Here is a 7,744-nt window from a genome sequence, read left to right on the forward strand (position 1 = left end):
CTCCTCCTCCTCCTCAGCCTACTCAACATGAAGATGACTAGGGTAAAAACCTTTATGATGATCCATTTCCACTTAATGAATAGTAAATATATTTTTCTTATGATTTTCTTAGTAATATTTGCTTTTCTCTAGCTTACTTTAAGAATACAGTATATGCAAACACAATGAGTGAGATGTGCACCGTTTGGGGGATGGTCACTCTTGAAGCTCTGAATCGAGGGGGAAGGAGGGGCATGGGCAATATCTGCAATCTTAACATTTGTACCCCCATAATATGCTGAAATAAAAATAAATAAATAAAAGAATACAGTATATAACATACAAAAAATGTGTTACTCAACTGTTTCTTATTGGTAAGGCTTCTGGTCAACACTAGGATACTAGTAGTTAAGCTTCAGGGCAGTTAAAAGTTAGATGTGGTGCCCCTAACCCTGCATTTTTCACGAGACAACTGTAATGACTTTGTGGACTAAATTGATGGCCATGCTTCTGGGATTGATCCAGCAAAGATTAATTTTTCTTCACATTCGTGGCATGAAACTTTTTTTTTTTTTTTCTTCATTGGAAGATGTAGAATCCTTTGGAGCTTCAAACATAAGCCCTTTAGACTGAGGGGTTGGAAAGGAATTAGGAAACTCTTGTTTTAGGAGCCAGATTTAAAGTGCTTAGTTTGAAAGACCAATAATATGGGTTAAGGTAAATGAGGATAAATTTTCTACTGCTTGTAACAGGTCTGCCTGTTGAGCTCTTTAAGAATCTAGATTTAATTCCTAATTATATACTTAAGAGAATTCAGAGCTAAAGTAATTCTGAGTCCAAACAAAAGCAAATTGCTATGGTGGGTCATGGAACTAGGCTTGTCACAAGCTTACAGAATAAAGAAAGGTTTCCTGGGAAGTGATTTAATCGGCCCTAATCCTTGATTGAATGTCAGCCCAGCAAATGAAGCATCTCTTCACTCTTTGTGTACTTAGCCAAAGTCAGCCTAAAACAATAACTGAATGCGAAACCTACACAAAAATAACATTCATTCATTAATCAGTTTGTTAGCTGGGAGGATTAAGACTGTGATGAAATAGAACATAAAACTAATAAACTTTAATGGAGGAATGTGACAGGATTATGTCACATAAAATGTGACAAGCTTTACTCACCTCATTTGAGTTTTTGCTCAAATATCTTTGTATGGATAAAGCCTACCTTGAGTGTTACATGCCCTTCACCCACCTTGGTTCTTGCAAGCCTTTTTATTCTGGTTACTTATTTTTTTTTGTTGATAGTTCTTGTCATTTTCTAATATACTAGAAAATTCACTCATTTATTTTGTTGATTATTTGCTTTTTGTTTATTATTTATTCCAACTTCTAGAATGTAAGCTCCTCAAAGACAGCAATCTTTGTCTGCTTTGATTACCTGGAACAGTGTCTGGCCCAGAGTAGGCACTCAGCAAACATTGTTATAAATGATAGAGTGAAAAATAAACATTTCTGATGAAGATGATATATCCTTGTGATACACCTACAGGGGTCGTTCTGGGGGAAGCAGAAAGTCATTGGAGCATAATAAAACTGCAACTTGGGCCAGGCGCGGTGGCTCACGCCTGTAATGCTAGCTCTCTGGGAAGCCGAGGTGGGCGGATTGCTCAAGGTCAGGAGTTCAAAACCAGCCTGAGCAAAAGCAAGACCCCGTCTCTACTATAAATAGAAAGAAATTAATTAGCCAACTGATATGTATATAAAAAATTAGCCAGGCATGGTGGCACATGCCTGTAGTCCCAGCTACTCGGGAGGCTGAGGCAGAAGGATCGCTGGAGCCCAGGAGTGTGAGGTTGCTGTGAGCTAGGCTGATGCCAGGGCACTCACTCTAGCCTGGGCAACAAAGCGAGACTCTGTCTCAAAAAACAAAAAAACAAAAAAACAAAAAAAAAAAACCTGCAACTTGGGTGGTATACTCCTTTTATAGAGTAACCAGAGAGGTTAAATGACTTGCTCAAGGTCATACTGCTTAATAATGCCAGAGCAAAACTTTTGCTTTCTTGTATGTCTGTAAGACTCCAAGCCATACTATGGCATGTCGGATGGTGCTAGAAGAAAGTTACTTGAGATGCAGTTTATCTGTAAGGAAATCTCTGAGGAGGTGATATAATGTGGTATATAATTAGAAATAAGACTGCCCCTGAAAGGGGACTAGCTGTCATGGGGTCTATGGGTAAAAGAAAGATCCTGAAAGATAGATTTTCAGGGCAGTGACTGTAACTCCAAGTAATTTGTGTTCACTCACCACTGGTTAGAATCCTGGAGAGTCCAGTTGGGAGGCAAATGACTCAGGAATTCTTGAATAGGAGCTTAACTTCTCCCTGTTCAGCATTAACAAAATCCTTTGGAGAGCCTTACAGTTGAGACCCCTTGCCAAAGAAATGTTCTGGAGTCCCAAGTAGAATGCAGACCAAAAGTAGCATGCCAAGATTCATCCTTCACTCAGAAAATGGGTGGAACTCTGCACATTTCTCATGGAATTTTAGGATCTATATGGCCTGACAAGCTGGTCAGAACGCCTTTCCATGCAAGTACTGATCACTCCATGCCTGTGCCCTCAGTTACTTTTGAATTTATTGTTAAATGTGACCTCATGGAACTGGGCCTACTCATAGCTACGTTATAGCTGGGTGACTCAGTACTGCTGCTCTGTCCTTACTTGATTGGCTGTCCCAATCAAGAATTTTCATGCATAAAACTGAGCTATTGACATTTACTGTGTTCCGGGTATTCCTTCGCAGCCCGGCCACCCCTACCCCTCCAACCTCCTGGAGCAGGGGGGAGTTGATGAGCTATAACAAATGAGATAGAACTCTCACAGATATATAGACTATTACAGAGATATATAATTTGTGAAACATGAGTCATAATTCTATTTTATGATGGGATAAAACTCATCGTTTTTCATCAAAATGGAAAAGGAAAACAATGAAAATTGAAAAGATAGTATTAACCTTTGCTGTATATCAAGCCCCCTGATACTTAGTGGTTTAGAATACTAATCATTTATTGGCTTACAATTTTGTGGGTAAGAAATTTGGGATGGACTTAGAAGGGCTAGCTTGTCAGTACTGGGACTGTCTCTTGGGGGTCATTCATCCTGAAGGTGGCTAGCCCAGACTTCTTCACATAGCAGTGACATGGTTCCCAGAGAGTAATAGTGGAAGCGACAAGGCCTCTTAAAGACTAGACCTAGTACTCACCCGGTGTCACTTACGTGATACTCTATTGCTCTTAGAAAGTCACAAGGCTAGCCCATACTTAAGGGCTGGGGAAATGGACTCTACCTCTTATTAAGAAGAGCTAAAAAACCTGGCCATTTTATTATACCACAGATATCTCCTGCCATCATGCTTAAACATCAGAGGTAATAAGCCAAACCCAGATCAGACAGGAACTGATAAGCTATATTAAGAAATTTGAACTTTACCCTGAGGGAAAGGGAAAATGTTGGAATGATTTGAGCAGGGAATTGACATGATTAAATGTATGTGCTAGAAATATCACATTGACTGAGAAGTGGAGATTGAATTAGAATGGATTAGAGAAGAGTAGTAGTACTGTTTGAAATGAAGTATGAAGGCAGTACTGATTGGAATCTTATTATAATGATCCAAGCAAGAGTTGACTTGACCCAGTAAAGCAAGTGTGAGAATGGAGAGACACAAATTGAAGAGATATTTAGCAGATAGGAATCATTAGGATCCTTGTGAAGATGGTAGTGAATATAAGTGGGTAAAGAAATCAAATAGTAATGACAAAACTTAAAATACTTATTTTTGATTATAATTTTAGCTTGTTTGCATTTTGATTTCTTTCAGACCCTGAACTAATATTTGATCTGTGCAGATAGTTTCCTATTATTAAGCAACATTGCCTTTAAAGTTGTTCAATTATAACATTTATATCATTACGTAGTTAATGGGTCACTAATATAGCAGGGTGTGTAAGTAAAATCTTATTCCTTAACATGGATAATGTACTACTTCCTGCTTGTTTAGAAGTAGAAAGTAGATATGTGTTCTTCTTGCAAGTATTTTGAATTAAACAGAACATGCAGGTCTTCATAATGAGCCAATAAAAACAACTAGCACTCTTCCAGCGTCTCAACTTCTCAATAAGCTAACAATATTCACTGATAGAATTAAATGTTTCTGGTCCATCTAATTTTCATGGTTGTTACAATTTACATTGTGTACCCTGTTAACTTCATGACAAAGTAGATTTTGTTTTCATAACCAATACAATACTGCTCCATTCAGGGTCACTAATTTCATCCCTTTTAGTATTTGTAGCATGTTCTCCTGCATAATGGTTTGGTGTTGATTCTCTCCTTACAAGGTTTTCCACTGTGGTATAGTTTCAGGAATGAAGAATAGTTTGTTCTGAAGCTGTAGGATGACATTTTACTACCCTCAAGGTCTTTTTTTTCCTCTCTTCTGTGCTTCATTTTTGCCCAAGGGGAAAGCAAGCATAAATGAAAGCGAGTTTCACCATACATTAGGTATCTATTCAACAGTCCTACCTTCTGTCAGAACATTTGGGTAAGATGTAAATGTAAGAACAAAGTGAATTCTGTATTTTGTTTTGCAGTCACCATCTAATTTTCAGATAGACTTTTCTCAAGTCTATAGTGATATTCATATCACCTTTGCTTTTATTCAACTTTATCATTATGAAAGGAAAGGAAAGGTTTTAAGATGTTGGTTTCAGAGAGGGAGGAGGTTTTGTGTCTTCATATACGCTAGTATATCAAACATTTTCCTCCAACTGATGTTAAGAAAATACAAAAGCAGTGTCTGTTAAAGTTGAGTGGAGACTAAAGTTTCACCTTCGAACAATAATTTTATCTCATCCTAAACTTGAAATAAATCTTAGTAATGCCTTCAGTCCCTACAACAAATTAGCTCACATTAGAAAGCCAACTAAATATAAAACAGCTGTGTGCACATCATTCTGCTCCATTGTACATTTCAGTCCATAATATGAGTAGCCTTGTATGCATACTGAATAATCCATACCCAGAGGGTTGTTCGGATGGTTGCTGATAGATTTATATTGTATTGATTGAGAAAGTTTGAGAAAAGTAGCTCCCAAAACTACAGTAATGAGAAACAACCATAATGTTGTGCATCGATGATTATTTAGCTACAAAGGAAAGATTACTTCCCATACCTGATTTACCATGGTACTAAAATGTACGTTTCCTTCAAATTGACAAATTAAGGAGTACTAGTTTCAGGATGAGGATGCAAATGATTTCTTTGAGATCAGAAAGGAGTGTTCCACATGTAACTTCATTGCACCGGTAAACTGATCATTTCTGGGCTGCCATCTAGGTCTTACTTGACTGGAAGGTTTAGAAGCATATCCTACTTTAGAAGTCCTTGATTTTAGCAATGATATTATATTCATAAAAGCTGGTTGGAAGAGAGACTATTTATTTATAGAAGACAGTCATGTATTTTTCAACCATAGCACCTACTGTCATGTTTGATATATAGTTGATGCTTAATAAATGTTCATTTATATCAACTAAGCAATCAATCAGTATCAAAAGATACTGGAACTTTTTGAATGCGTGATAAATTTAAGGAATCGTATACCTGACAGAAGAATTCTACGGATTAGTCACAGAGTGTTTTAAAAAAATGCAAATTGAAAATCAGGACAAGGCAATGCTTTATTAGTTAAATGATTTTTCTGAAGTCAAATACCCTCTCTGTGTCTCAGTTTCCTCATCTGTAAAATAAAGCTGTTAATATATGAAAGGCACGTAGAATAATACCTCATACATGTAAACATTAAATAAATACCAGTAATTATTATGACGCTGATGCAAAACTATCTTATTCTCAACTCCTATATTGATCATAGTCTAACCAGGAAAATAGAAGCAACTCTGTGTACCTAAACCAAAGGGAATTTGATGCAGAAATCTGTTACCTAGGTTATAAAATATCTGAGAAGCCCACAGGGAACAGTGAAGCAATAAAGAGATTAGCAAAAGTAGAAATTTGCTACAATACCGGACTTCAAGGCCAAATGAAGGAGTAGGTATAATCAGAATGGGAATCTAAGCATCAGGGCCACCTAGAGCTGTGGTCCCCAAGCCCCAGGCTTCAGGCCGGTACCAGACTGTAAGTTGTTAGGAAACGAGCCAAGCCTCACTGCCTGAGAACCGTACACCCACCCACCCGCCCCCGCAAGCCATCCATGGAAGAATTGTCTTCCATGAAACCAGTCCTGATGCCAAAAAGATTGGAGACCACTGAGCTAGAGGAATCTGGAACCATGACTGGCTTCTACAAAGTGATCTGTAGCCATGGAGACCAAGAAGGAGTGAGAAATACCATGACTTTGCCCTCCTGTCCTCCAACAACTTGCCAGTGGCTTCCATTTTCAAACCCTGTAGAAGCCATCTGTCAAAGGATCCTTGGAAATGCCACCTGTAGGGGTCAGTGCCCTCTGGATTTGAGAGCCAATAGACCAAGGATTTGTACAACCCTACCTTGGTTGTTGGCTGGAATTACTGCTTTACAATTCTCTCTTTCTCACTAGACTTGGACATTTCTTTGAAAATAGAGCCTGGGCATCATTTGTTTTTGTTTCCTGTCAATATTGTGCTTCGCACAAAATTGTATTCTGCTGAGAGTATTGCTGAAAATTTTTCACATAAGTCTGAATGTCTTGACTCCTATGATATAATTATTTTTTTCTCTATTAGAAGAGACTATTAATTATGTTTGTTGCTTTTATGCAAGATATGTCTTTTTACTAGAATGATTGCATGCCTACATAGCTGCATATCTGCACTAAGAACAAGTAATATATGCAAACTGGTTGCTTGAAGCCCTTTGTTTAGAAATCCTACTTATTTGTAGAACTCTTGAATTTACTTGGGGAAAAACAGGCCCCTTTAATTCTGAAATAAAGCAAAAGAATGTCATAATTGATATGTCAATGGTAAAAGTCGAATGTAGTAGCTTTTGCACTTATTTTATAACCAACAGTAAGAAAGACATTTTATATTGTGACCCAGCATGCACGCGCACACAGAGACATATGAAACAGATGTTAGAAAAATATGGAATATTTTCTATTCCAAAATTTATAAAAATGCTGGTCAAACCCATTAACTTGGATTTCCCATCCTACCAATGAGTTACGACGCATAGCATGCAAAACACTTGTCAAATAGGATTATGCCCTTGGCAAAGATTGGAAATCCCTGTCATCATAGGTTCCCAGCCTTTCCCATGATAAAGGTAATAAAAGGGGTCAGAATACCCCATGCTTCCACAGGTAGAACCTGAAGAGACAGATCTGCCAGGCCCAGAGGAAAGGCAACTCCCCCCACTCTTTCCCATACACCATCCGCCCTCAGTAACCAGCTATAAGCAATTTGGGCAAGTTAAAATTCTGTCCTCAAGGCAGGGGGAAAAATACTGAAAACTGCATTTAGATATGTTTTTGACATTGCATTTCTTAGGCTGTGAAACCCTTTATCCAGTCTCTGTGGGTCCTAAAATTTTCTTTTTGTGATTAACACAAGCAAAGCACAGTTAGGCTCATATTGGGGAAACATTCTTTATTCTGTCAGATCCTAAGACAAAAACTAAAGTTACTAACTAGAAGTCCTAGTGGAAAATAAACTCAATACAATTTTGGCAATATATTGTTATTGAAAAACATGAAGGCTTCTATTA

The sequence above is a fragment of the Microcebus murinus genome, chromosome X, assembly GCF_040939455.1.
Source record: "Microcebus murinus isolate Inina chromosome X, M.murinus_Inina_mat1.0, whole genome shotgun sequence".
Taxonomy (NCBI): Eukaryota; Metazoa; Chordata; class Mammalia; order Primates; family Cheirogaleidae; genus Microcebus; species Microcebus murinus.